Source organism: Polyodon spathula, chromosome 10 (assembly GCF_017654505.1).
Source record: "Polyodon spathula isolate WHYD16114869_AA chromosome 10, ASM1765450v1, whole genome shotgun sequence".
Classification (NCBI taxonomy): domain Eukaryota; kingdom Metazoa; phylum Chordata; class Actinopteri; order Acipenseriformes; family Polyodontidae; genus Polyodon; species Polyodon spathula.
This window is the reverse complement of record NC_054543.1, coordinates 7,762,281-7,776,715: the sequence shown is the minus strand read 5'-3', so window position 1 is coordinate 7,776,715 and position 14,435 is coordinate 7,762,281.

The window sequence follows — 14,435 nt, the reverse complement described above, 5'->3', positions numbered from 1 at the left end:
TTGTTTACATTTTTTAGTGATTGTACTGGTTAAAGGGAATACTTTGTATTGCTGTAATTGTAGGGAAGCATGTGAGTGCTGCACGGTACACAATGCACCACCTATGAGCATCACTGCAGAGTGCAACACTTATATGCTTCCCCACCTCAAATTATCCCTTGACCTGAGATAGCAGGGCAGTTGTATGCCATTGTATTAAAGGGATTTACAAATAAATAAATCAGAAACAATAAGATGAAGACACAGACTGATTTTGTGTGCTCCCAAGTGACAGCTGCAAGACAGTTTATTTGGTCTCAAACAGGTGGAGCTATAAAGAACGGCTTGCAAATTAATTAATTTAATTAAAGTGAGGGAGGGCAATTAGTCAGGGGGGTGATTAATGAATGTGGAGTTCGCTGCAGCAGGTCCCAGGGGAATAATGAGGCAATGTTAAGGCAGGCATGTTAGCCTCCTTAACGCAATATAGAAGTGGGTACTACTATCTATCTGCTGCACCAAAATAGCCATGCTCCATTAACACAGCACAGAAGATACATCTTTCTATTAAGCATGTTAGTCATCCAGCCACTGAAAAAAACTGAAAACTGAACATGATGAAAGGGTTGGAAAGTGGCTTTGGGTAAAATTAGCTTTTTCTTTTCCACATACTTAAAATTAAGATTTATGATAGTTTGGCCAGGGTTCCATTGATTTAATTAACATCCAGGATAAATAAATTGAGGTATTGGTTCTTGTCAGGTTCAAAAATAGTGTATTTTAATTTGTTTTTTAATTAAAGTTGAAATACTGAAATAATTTCTAACTTGTTAAGATTAGACACTCCAGGTAGAGCCTGTACATCTGTTCCAGTTAACCAGTTCCCAGAGCTGATAGTTTAAATACTGACCCTGTGTTCAGTTTTTGTGTAGATTTAATGTGTTATGCTTTTTTTTTTTTTACTGTATATCATGTATTTCGCATATCTCTGTATTTTAAGTATTATGGATTTTCTTGTTGTTACTGCATCTTGTAAAGCGCTTTGCAATGGTGGTCGACTATGAAAGGCGCTATATAAAATAAAGATTGATTGATTGATTGATAGATGGGGAGCAGGTAGTTTTAGGTGTAGGTGCTCCTGTAGCTGCTCTCATAGGAGAATCTGCAGCCTGCAAGACTGCTGTACTCTGCAATATTAATTCATTTTCTTTGGACTTAAATGAAATGACTGTTAAAGAAGCAGAGCTAATCTAATGAACTAATGCATGTACTCTAGCGTGAGGTTTCTATGCAGGGACATCTGTGACTAATCAGGCATAATGCGGTGTGTTTGGGAGGGTTTTCGGATCAAATTTCTTCTTTACAGAAACTCCTTTATTCAATATCCTGACATCCTGGCAGGACCTTTCACTCAAACCTGACCTCATCTCAACTTATCGTATCTCTGTAATTTCCTGGGTTGACTGGTCTGGCTGATGCCTATCAGACTGGATCTCCTGTAGTTCTGTATGATTGTGTAGATCAAAAGCTCATATGGTGAGTCTCAGGCCTGTGAAGTTCCATTAGTGATATATCAGCAGTGGTTTATTTAAATATTAGGGTCCATACCCTTTTTCAAATGTTAGCATAGCATTAATTCATGAATACTCTGGATTCCCTTCACTGCCATTCATTGTGTGTATGTCAGCTCAGGGTTTGAAATAACACATGCATCAGGACAAACATGGATATTGAATTTAATTTTGAGGCGTGCTTTACTTTTCCGAAGCAGCTTGTCTTTCCTTGTGCTTCGATCGATCCTTTTGTAATTGACTGTTTTTAATTTGAAAACAAATGTACAGAGTTTACATGCTAAACTCCATGGTGCTCAGAGGAATCGATGCTCCTGAATCTGTGTGCACTTGAATCCCATTTAAACCCAACTTGATTCCAGCTCTAAACTGGTTTATATACAGAACTTAATATAGAGGATTTGGGAATCGATTCCTCAAGCTTTAATCGGATTAGATTTTGCATTCAAATGAGTTAATGGTGCATCAACTTGCACCATCAGCCCTCTAGGTGGTGTTGTAACACTGCTTCAAAAGAGTGACGCCTGCTGGATGAGTCGTGCACTGCAGCGGGCTGGGCTTATCTCAGATTGCAGCAGTGCTGGTATGAGCTCTAGCTGTTTGATACCTACCTGAGAGGCTCATTAATCAGTCGCGCTGTCATACACTGTGAGCGCTGGGTCCCTGTTCGTCTGCCAGACAAAAGCCTTGTCTTGTACTGCCGCATGTACAGTGTCAAGCCACTTGCTAAAAATACAAAAAGCCTCCCTGTTAAAGTAATGGCTTTGAACAGCAGGACTATTTGCAACACTAGTACCAGATGTGGCACGGACACTGCAGTTAAAAGCCAGTCTAAAATAGCGTACTCTAACTATGAAATAGAATGACCGACACTGTTTACAGTACAATGCAATTAAAACTTGTATAGCATAAAACCTTGGCAAGGAAACCTCAAGATGCTTTCTTTACACTTAGTAACCGCTTAGCCAAAGAAAAACTGAAGTGCTAAAAGCTAGAGAAATTAGATCTTAACTTTGTGTTAAAAATGGAAACAGCCCCTTATGTTCCTGGACAAAGGGATGGTGTAGAGCAGCAGGAGACTCCCAGGGTAGATTGTGTACAATAGTTTAAGACTCTTTTATAATCAATAATCCATCTATAAATATCTTATAAAGGATGTTATAAACAATATTAGACAAAACAATAAATGACTTAATAGCTCACATGTTTATAGATTGTGTATAACAATGTATCCAGGAGATGAAATACAGTGTTGTAACCTGTCATTCAAGTGCAATAACCGCCAACAAAAAAATGTGTTATTTTAGGCTGTGTAAAAAGGATGGGTCCATTGAATTTCAGCATCTCATTTCCAGGGGTGCTCTTTGCAGGGATTGTGTAATTGCTACTGACTCCACAGCAGAAACATACGGGCAGACCCACACCTGTAATGCGGTCCGACAGGTGAGTCTGAAAAAGCAATCTCACTGTCAGGAGAATTACATGCAGTGCCTCTCATACGGAGAAAGTTGCCCTGTCTCTGAAACAATTTCAGACAGGTTAGCAATTGCTTTTGAAATACACCTTGTCATTGTGTTCCAGCCTATTTAGCTGTAATATTGCTTCAGCCTTTTGTGTTCTGGAACCTGCCAGGGTTCACTGCCACGTCACTCTTGTATCACAATTCCAAATCAAGACTAGATTACTTTCTGACAGATCTGCAGATATACCGGCCCTTATTTATAGTGGTTACAGAGTATATTTCTTATGAACATCTTACCTGTAGGACAGCGTCGCTTACAGCACAGTGAACGTATACTACAATGCACTACACTAACAAGAGTCTGGGAACGAGCACTGGCCCAAAGAGAAGAAAGTTGCTCAGCTTTCTGAGATCAGAGCAGATCACAGTTCAAGAAGAAGTAGTACTGAGCAGACCTGACCCTGCTGCTGCTGCTCAGCTATCTGAAATCAGAGCAAATCACAGTTCAAGAAGAAGTAGCACTGACCAGGGTCACAGACAGACCAAACTCCTGTGCTGTGGAAAGCTCAGAGACCTTATTTCATACGATTGTCTGTTTCAATCTGATACAAACAAAGGAAGCTGGGTGCTTTTGTGTCAGCAGGTTGTAAGATCCTGCTAGTAATAATTCTGTATCCTGTGTTTGATTGCCTGTGATAAAAACGCTGTTCACTCACTGTACTGGGCTTCCGTTCATAAAGTTCTATAGATATTAAAAATACAAATAAATCTCTTTGGGAGCTGATAAAGATCAGTATTGTGCTGTTCAATCTCCTTCGCGATGCAGTAATGTCACCTGTCTCTTCACAGATGAATCCAGATTGCTTCCTTCGTTTGTGTGTGAGTGTGACATCTTTATTGCGGATTGAGACTGCTGTCAGAGGCTGACAAGAGATCATACGTAAAAAAAAAAAAGAATAATAACAATTTCAATCCAATCTTTTTTTTCTTCTTCTTTTGAACAGGAGGGAGTAATGTGATTTAACAACACGTTTCAGAATATGTGTCAGGCAAAAATGCTCCAGGATAAAAAAAAAAACAATGATGCATTAATAAAACAAAACAAACAAAAAAATACAATTCACTTTTTCTTGTCTTTTTTTTTTTTGCAGATTGGTTAGGGTTTCACATCAGGGCTGAAGAAATAGAAAAAAGGTTGCTGACATTTAGAGAGAGTAATAAAGCAGTTAGTTCTATTAACAGTTTATAAGCTAAGGAAATAATCAAATGGAAAATGCTTTTCAGCCCGTGCGTGTTTATGTTTTGTGTTATTTTGTATGTGTATTATTATTATTATTATTATTTATTATTATTATTATTATTACTGTGTTTAATAATAATTTTACATGACAAAACATACAATTAAATATAAATTATTATAAAACAATAATAAAAAACTAATAATTAATATTATTATTATTATTATTCAAAATGTACTGTTTTGTGTTTATTTGAAAGCATACGGTTTTACTGTTATTATTGTTTGACAGCATGGGTGGGGTCAAAATAACCCATCTAGATAAAATGGTGAGCATACGTGGTCAACAGCAAGTGATTACTGACAAACTGGGTGTTGACCACGCATATGAGAAACCCTGTGCCGAATATGGCAAAGGGATAAACTAGGTAATTGATAGCCAGTTAATCCCTCTTCCACAATATAAAAACAAGCAGCTTCGGCTGAAAGTGGAGTATGTTCAGAGGCGGAACGAGACTTAAGTGAAAGAGCAACTAAAAACTTGAACATAACAATTGCTTCGCGTGCTGGTTATACATCAGCACGATACTTGTTGGTGTATTTCGTATCTGTTTGTTGAGCTTGTCTGTTTTGGCCATCGTGCCTTTTGTTTTGTACAAGTGTTTTGTTTCCTGTTTTGTTCATTCATTACTCCAGTGCTGACTGTTGTCTGTTTATCTTCTGGGTCTGTGACGTCACACCGCACAGCCCACCTGCCACAGTCCCCAAGCAGGACTGTTGAAAAATCTTACCAATAAAACACATGTTGATACAACCCACGCTGGGTGCATTGTGAGCAATGTGCACAAGCAATTTCACCCCTCTGGTGAAACTTGACCTGTAGCATAAGAAGTGATACGATACAAGGAAGCAGAAGTTTATAATTATCATCATCAACTTGCTTCAGAAGAGACTTGGAATTAAATGACTTAATTTATTGTTTGGTTGTAAAAGAAGAAAAGTGCAATTGCTCAATAGAGTTCATTACAGAAAGAACACCCCACGGTAACTAACCTGAGTCTAACAGGATATGGATCTGCTTGTTGCAATCCATACCTTTTCATTGTGTTTATAAGATCAGTTTCCCCATCGTTCATAAGGCTGTCCTCCCTCTCACCAGCATTGACAAACGAAGAGCCTTAAATAAAGAAATCCATAATGCCGTGTGCAGGTCCCGGGACTGGCGCTAATTGAAAACAAAGCTTTCTTTTGGAGAATAATCGCCCCTTTCCCCTGGAGCGAGGGACACTAATAGCAGTTTTATGTCCTCTGCTCCCCTGGGGTCTTTCATACGAGCCCCTATATTTAGTGAAGACACACAAGCCAGGATGAAATTATCTGGACACAGTGCCTGCTGCTGGTCTTTCCACAGGGGACTGACAGGGATGCCCCTTCTTGCTAGTCATTCATTATTCATTACACATTATTTATTATTTATTAACACACACAAGGGCACATCTTGAGGAATGCAGGAACCCCTCTCCTGTCAGGGACATCTGTGTCTAGCCCTAGAGAAGTGATCAACAGTAGAGCATGGATATTACTTCCATCCATCTGGGGTGCTAAACACTTGATACAGTAATTGGTATTAATACCTGTTCGATTATCCATACAAATTGATTATGCAAACTAGTATCGATCCCAATTAGTTCGGATAATTGACTTTACTGTACTTACTGTAGATGCTTGATATTAGTTTTGTACAATCAATAAGTGTTTTTCTCCTTTCAAAATCCAGTGGTTAATTAAAGACTGGAGTAAACTCTTAGAAAATATGAACCATAGTATCAAATAACGTGTTCCTGAAGATCTGAACCCCTTTCCCCCCCTGGGTGTGCAGGGGGTGGGGCATGATTGAGCTTGTCAGAGAAAGGGCTCAGCAAAACATTAGCATGAAGGAGAGGGCGGGGGGATTCAAAGGGTCTTGATGTGAATTCTTAGAACAGTACTGATTTGCAAAAAATTAATGCCACAAACTTTATGAATGATCTTCGCTGCCAGTGTTTAATCTACTCTCAGCACAATTACAGTCTGATGGTCTCTCCCTGATTACAAGCGCTGATTATCCCAGGCATCTTTTTTTTTTACTTGCAGGTTTGTTTGTTTTAAGCAGCTTGCATACTTATATTTATTTAATGCATTTATATAGCATTCTTTATAAAAAAAAGTATCGCAAGGCACTGTCCAAGACTGTGGCAAAGTGGTTTGTAGTGTGCAGGTGTAGCGGTGATGCAATGTGTAAACAGATGACAAACAACAAAGTTCAAGGTCCAAACAATTCTTTATTTATGTTAGCCGTCTAACAGTGACAAACAAGTACAATTAGAATGGCAAACAAACAAACACGAAACATTCACAGTTACTCTACGGTCCTTCAGCGGTTCTCATGCAACCATAGAAAAGGAGAAGTTCGGCCACATCCCCTTTTGTACCTTCAGCCACAGCCCCTTGGTTAGCGAGTGCATTCGCTTTTCCTCCAATCCCTGATTGCCACATCGCCTCCCGTCTGGTGCAATGACTTGGTGTACTGTGGCTCTGCCCCCTTTCTAGATGGCCGACTTCCACCTTTCCTTGGAATGAATTGCCAGACCATCCAGTCCGGGGAACTCTGTTCCCTTTACACAGCACCTTCACAGAACATAGCAGAAAAAAGAACAAACCACAATACATTTGTATAGCATGTCACACATACAACTGCCACAATCAGACCATTTAAATAACATATTTAAACATAGTTAACAGCAAAATCTTAAAATCAGTTCTATACTGCACAGCCAATGTAAAGAGGTCAGAACAGGGGTAATATGTTCACTTTTCCTGGCTTTAGTCAGAATTCTAGTGGCGGTATTCTGATCAAGCTGCAAGCGGGATACCACATGTTTTGGGACACCAGAAAAAAAATGTATTACTATAACCAATTCTAGATGAAACAAAGGCATGCATTAGTCTCTCAGCATCAGATACAGAAATAATTGGCCTATGTTTGGCTATATTTCTCAAATGGTAAAAAGATGCTTTAGTAACTTCCCTAATATGAGTCTCAAATGAGAGATCAGGATCAAAGAAGAAGAAATTCCTGGCTTTAAGGAACAAATATAGCTGGGTAGCAATGGAAGTTCACTCTGTCTGCAGATAATATCTCCTAATGGTAGCATATATAATGAAAACAGCAAGGGAGCTAGAATGGAGCCCTGTGGAACACCACAGACAACCTCCGATAATGCCGATTTTACCTCCCCAATAGAGACTGAAACCTATCAGAAAGAGAAGATTTGAACCAGGATAGGATAAGGCCAGACAGTCCTACTGTGCTTTCAAGATTATTCAGTACGATGGAATGGTCTGCAGTATCAAAGGCAGCACTTATAATTAATTAATACTGAATTAATTAATACTGACGGAAAGCCCGAGTCAGAGCTTATCAGCAGATCGTTCACAATGCATTTATATATGAGAATCTGTATTACAAAACAATGTATCACCTAAATCGACCGACCATCTGCCCAAATAACAACTCAAATCATGGGGGAAATGCAGTGTTAAAGAACAAGAGATACAGGGTTTTGTTTTGAACCTATTGGAATAACCAGAGCCATCAGTGCTAGTACTTGATAAGTCCTGCTTTCTGAAACCAAGAAGCATGTTCTTGAAGTCCACCAGGTCCTTTCTCTGACCAGGCACTGCCCACACTGCTTTTCAGAAGAGTTTTCGATACCTTGACTCACGAAACTGCGGTTTTGTGCTCGCTGTAATGCTGCTCCCTTTTTTAAGGTTGGTTCTGGACTGGCTGGTGCAGTTGTGCTCAATTGGAGAGAGTGAGGTTTTAATGAAGAAATCAACCATTAACTGTTACTGTTCCAGTTAATCTTATCCCACGTGCAGATGTCATTCTGCGCAAAAGGCATCAATCTAAAATTCTAAACAGTAGTTCCTGAGTATAATTTCATTTTTGTAATTTATAGTAAGTTATATTTAGTGCTTCTGTTTTTATGTTTTTATTAAGTTTTTATTAAGTTTTTGTATTAATTTTTTTTTCTCGAGGATTTCGCTTTTTATGTATTGTTTTTGGTTACTTTCCAAAATGCTTGGGCGTTTTTTTCTGTCACAGTATGTTCAGTAACTCGACAGTACATTCAAGTTGTACCTTCTTCCACAATGAAATCCCTATAGTCATGGGTACATTGTTCTGGGGTTTTTGTGTGTCTAGGCATTTTTTTACATTTCTCTGCAAATTGCAATTCTGTTTTAAACTCTCCCTCTAACTGTAATATAGCTTTAAATCCCGCGAACAATGTTGTTTTAAATCTTGCAAGTGGAGTCTCCAATAGAAATGTAGTAATGTGCTGCCACTCAGTAGTTGGGGTGGGTTTAAAGTATTCAGAACAAATCAATGACAGATACAAGACAGGAAGGCGGGACATTGCTGTACTGCATTGGGAAAGGTAGTTTATTTTTTTTTATGGGAAAGGGGTGAAGGCAGCTGAATTGAGGAACCATTTCCAGTGTTTTTTCAGTGTTTATTGGCTATAGATTTCATTTTTTTTTGTATTGGGGGTGTTTTATTGTTTTTATCAGTTAAAAACGAAACTTAGAAGCCCTAGTTATAATGCATCTTGAAGAAACATAGTGTCTGAGCTTAAATATCTTCCATACAATTTGGTGCTCGAAAACGTTGTGGGTGCATTTTGTGTTGGCTGATTTGACACTGATGACAGACTAATTTTCAAACCCAGGCGGGGCAGGGCAGTGAATTAGCCTGGATTCAAAAGCAGGGTGTGGTTTGGGTTGTGATGTTTGGCTTTGTGTACACTCCGGCATCTTTAAATTAAATGCAGTATATATTTTGACTTCTATGAGACAGAGAGAGAGAGAGAGAGAGAGAGAGAGAGAGAGAGTCTCTGGCTGGTTGGAAGACAGCAGGGCTTAATCGTGTTTCCGATGGTATTTATCTGGTGCTTACCTCCAATTAATTCACCTCTTTAAGAAGTTCACAGCCCCTATTAATCAATGTCAAGAAACCTTTGAGTGTAGCTCAGAAAGAGAGAGAGAGATCGAGAGAGAGAGCTAATTGAGAGTGCATTGAAGCTGTAGTTTGTGAGGTTTTAAAATCCTCTTTCCTCCCTGTTATTAGCTTCAGTGGCACTTTTTTACAGCTCCTCTTATCCTCTTATCCTTGTGTACCATTAAATACAGTGCAGTTGCAAAAAGCGCGGCATTTTTCACTTTGTAACCTAACTGAGGTTGCTGCATTGTAACTCCAATACCATCTGTGCAATCATTGTTGTGTAGTATAATTACATTGTAGAGGAATACATTTAATGAAATGTTACTCAGCACACAATGTTAGAAGGCGCTGTACAAAGTTGCCAAAATGTAATGGAAACATCGAAACAAAGACAGATGGAAAGCCAACTTAGCGTTGAAACAGCACTTGGAGTAATTTGAATGCTTACTCTGTAAAAGACCCAGGACTATACTACTTATACCCTATCCAAACTACTTCAATAATGCATGCTCAACATGCCAATAAACACATGCGAGCCATTGCCCATAATACAGACAGTTTGAACAGGGGTGGCCATGTTCTTGTTAGAAATCCCTGCTAAGAATTTGTCAACATTCCATTACAGTATCTTGTGGTCTATAAAATGGCTTGGATAAATTAAGTGCTGTGATTGGCTTCACAAGATCAAGACCATGCTGTAAGAATTGCCTTACCGCACTGCTATGACATCATAGATCAACGTACTGATCTATTAATATTGCTACACCTTCATAGTAACAATTATCTAAACAGTGTTTCTGTAGGTACAAATGTCAACACACAACTGAAACAGCATTTAAATCACCCACTTTCATCTCTGTCACTAAGAATTACAGAAAAAATGGCAAATATATTGTAGCACTAGTATCAGTAACACTTTATTCAAAAGCCATCTGAGAAATCACCACGCAAGACTCACTCGCAGGTAATATATATGCTCAGCGGCATCTACTTATTAAACTAAATTATCGCCTTATAAAACTGACTCGTGAGTATGTGATGTTTAAATTAGACACAACAGATACAGCTCACCACTACCCTATGATTTCACAAACATATTTAAAACAAAATTTAACTCTCTCCTACTCTCTTCTGCCACAACCGTGGGGCTTTTAAACAAGGTCGGGTTCGGCGTAGAACTCTGATGAGTTTGCCGCAGACGGGAAGGACTGCGGCGCTACTCAAACTGACACGGGAGCCGTTTAGACCAAATCTAATGCTGGTTTACAATCTAGGGAAATTATGCCGGTTACCGGCCATCGCTGTGAAAACAGCATCTAAAATTATTGGTTAGTTTTCTTGAACACTGCAAAACCTGAGTATGGTCATTTCCAGCACACACACACACGCACACGCACACGCACACACACACACACACACACACACACACACACACACACACACACACACACACACACACACACACACACAAAACAAAACAACCACTCGGTAGCTCCTCCCTTGATGTCAAGTGGCATTGCAGTGCTTGGCTGTTCCGTGAATCCTCCGTGAAATCAGCCTCCTTTCGATTCGCAAATGCCATTTTATGTCGAAAATGTTACTATAAATGGGAATGTTCAAAGTAATGTTTATGGCAAATTAAAAAAAGTACAAAATATAAGCCAGTGTATAATAACCCACTCCAGTGTGTGTGGTAAGACAATTCTTACACCACAACCTGTCCGGGGATATTTTTTACATATCTTACTCTGTGCATTGAACCTAGAATTATAAAGTGAAAAAAAAAAAAAAAAAACTTTTTATTTGTTTAACAGTTTCATCTTCGCTTTGCGGTCCTTTTCCACTGTTAACAGACAACCTACGCTTGATGCATTAACTAAATTGCCAGGAGTTCATTGAAGACGAGAGGAGTAAAGCACTCCCCCATTATCTCAAATGCAATAAACTGGACTTGCACATTTCATTACGAGAACAAGCGAACACTGACAGATGCCGCAGTTCCGCAGGGGAGTGTGGTCCACGTTTTATTGAATTTGCAGAGAATGGAAATAAACACTCCGATTGTGCCTGGTGCATTATTTAAAGCAGGGAGAACATCACAGTAAAGATTCACTAAAACGGCTTGTTCTGGCTAATTATCTTTGCTAATTATACCAGACCTGTTCAACTGGGTTTGCGAGATAATCGGCTTTCAGCGCATTTAATCCTTAACAAAACAAACAAAAAACCTAAAAAAAACATTAAGAAAGATTTACATTTTCAACAAAAGAAAGGAATTAACATTTAAGAAAATCAAACATGCAGCATAAGCCGTATTTATAAGCGGTTTAGTTTGATACTGTAGGCAGTGGCACTGGAACAGTTTTTAAAGTGGGGGTGCTGAAAGCCATTGAACAAAACTGTAACCCCTGTATATGTTGGAAGCCACGCAAAGCCCCTAGTTCCAGCGCCCTTGACTGTAGGCGTTCAAAACACTACAAACAAACCAAATACAACAAGGTTGAGCCCCCCTGGTTTGTGAAGTAATGCAAATATCTAATTAACAATTACCTTTTAAGCCAATCTGCAATTACCATGAATAAACATGTTTCTGTGGAGAAGCTTGTTCCCCCCCCCCAGGTGGAATAATTATTACTCTTGGCAAAATCTTGCATCTTGAAAATACTGAAATACTTAAATAACAAAGACAGTTTAGTCTTGCTGATCAATATGTATTGATATTAATGACCATGTTATAAAATTGACCTGTACATATACTGTGTACATTCATTATCTGTAAAAAGTTGATTGATGTGAACTTAAAACAGAGAAATGATTGGGTTAGTTCTGATGAATCTGAATAGAGTCATCATTAATAAGGGAGACAGATACTGAGAGATACAACTTAGTCTAATGTTCCATCTAGTACCTTCATCACAGATACAGAGCCAATACCTCTCCACTCAGTCTGTGCTTGTGATTGAGTTAGAACCAGTAGATAGTAATCCACAGGACTCAGACAACAAGAACCCTGCAGCAATCAATACTGCAGAGGTGCATTAGAGATGGAATGAAAGAGGGACTCCATCATGATACATCTCATTGTCTCTTCCTTTCTCTCTCTTTTTCCTTTCCTTCTAGTTCTCTGACCCTCTCCTCTCTCTCTTTCCTCATGTACCTCTCCCCCTCAATTTCTCTCTCCATCCCTAGCTCCCCCTCAGCTCCAGAGACCTTGGATATCGTCACTTGATTGTTTGATTCCAGTTTTCACACTTATCCTCCCCATTCCCCATCGCTCTCTTTCCTTTCCCTTTCACTATCATTTTCTCCCTCCTCTTCCTCTCCCCCCCTCACACATTCTCCACCTTAGTCTGCCCTCCCTCTTCCCCCTCCCTGAGATTCCTAGGCTCTCTCCTTTGACAGTAAAGTGTGATACTGTGAACAATGTGCCCAGACAGGGATGAAGTCTGACCCCAAACTGTTAACCGAGAAAGCGTGCAATAGTCTCTGTGCCTATCCCTCTTACGAACGCACTCAAGTGGCATTAGCCAGAGAGGAGATTCCTATCACTTCACCATTGTTTAAAAATCTTTGCATGTAATTAGAGGTGGGGGGAGGGGCGGGGGGGGGGGGGTCAGCAGACCGGTATCGCGGCCTCTGCAGTTTACACAGATACACCTCTTAAAGAAAAGCATTGATTTAGGAGTGCAGGTCATCAAGTGAAAAAGGCTCGTGACTCGAGGAGCATCTACACACAAACTTTCCTTGCGTGTTTGGCACGTGTATAGAACAGGGTTCATGTATGGGTTGGGAATAATCTATTTTTTTAAAGCAATACAGGTAATACATTTACTTAAATTTTTTATTTTATGATTTTGTCTTCTTTTTTTTTCTGCTGAAGAAATTGATATCGATAATGAGAACACAGATATTTCACTGTCGCACCATTTGAACACCAACCCCAGCCTTCATAAAGTATAAAGCTTGCATTCACAACAATACATTTTTGAACATTTTCTTGTTTGCTACAATAGGTTACATGAGTGTTATATACAGCACATCTTACACCATTACTGGCATTTTCAAAGTAATTCAAATCAAGACTTTTGTTGACAGGTATTAAACGAAAGCAAACAATCCTGTTCATTAATACACTACTTTCACAACAAAGTGAAATCAAAATGATTTGATGTCAAGAGGATAAAAGAAAGCTCAGACAAATAATCACTTATAAAAATGTGAGTGGTTTGATCACAACAGGTTGTATATTGAATCACACTGGTTATGTAAATGCAAATGATTATGAATCGAAGCCAATGTTTCCAAACAAAAAGAGATTGTTATTATAAAGCCAACAACAAGGATTATTCTTTGTTTCTCTGGTGGTGCTGATTCGGTCGGGTCACTGCAGGGGCGTGGGTTTGGAGGGCTGGAGGTCTCCCGTCTTTTGTGAAGATTTACGAAGCAGAATTAAAGAGAGCTGCCTCCGGATTAAAGAGGGGGTACAAACTAGACTCTGTAAACAGACCCTCCTGCTTTGTTTCATCAGCGTCAGACCTTGTGAGCGAATGCTCTCACATGCCCTGTTAAACTAACCGTCCTGCTCACTAGCTGCCTTTTATGTTTTGTCTTTATGATCTCATGCATACTGGGCTTAATGTCAAAGGGAAAAAAAATAATAGTGCAAAATAAACTGCATGTAGTAAAATAGCTGGACACCCAGACACCCTGGCTTAGCATTAACAAGTGTCTTTTTGTGTTGAGGCTTTGGAAATATACATTGCAGAGCAGTGTGCACAAGTCAAGCATTTACATTCTTTCTGTTAGATTAATAATAATAATAATAATAATAATAATAATAATAATAATAATAATATAATAATAATAATAATAATAATAATAATGACTCCCATTGCAGAGCAGTTTGAGACAATCCAGGTTTTACATTCTGCAACTTAATAATCTTCAGTTCAACAAGCTGAAAAACCATTCCATATCGCTAGGTGTCAACTTGACTGAATAAGGCCAGACCATATATTAATAAAAATACTGTACACTGAACGGCTGTCAGTACTTGCAGTGAACTCACTCTGGGAGCTGACTGAGTTGAATAATTGAATGACTGTCTGTCTGCTTTAATTGAAACAGACAGACAGACAGACA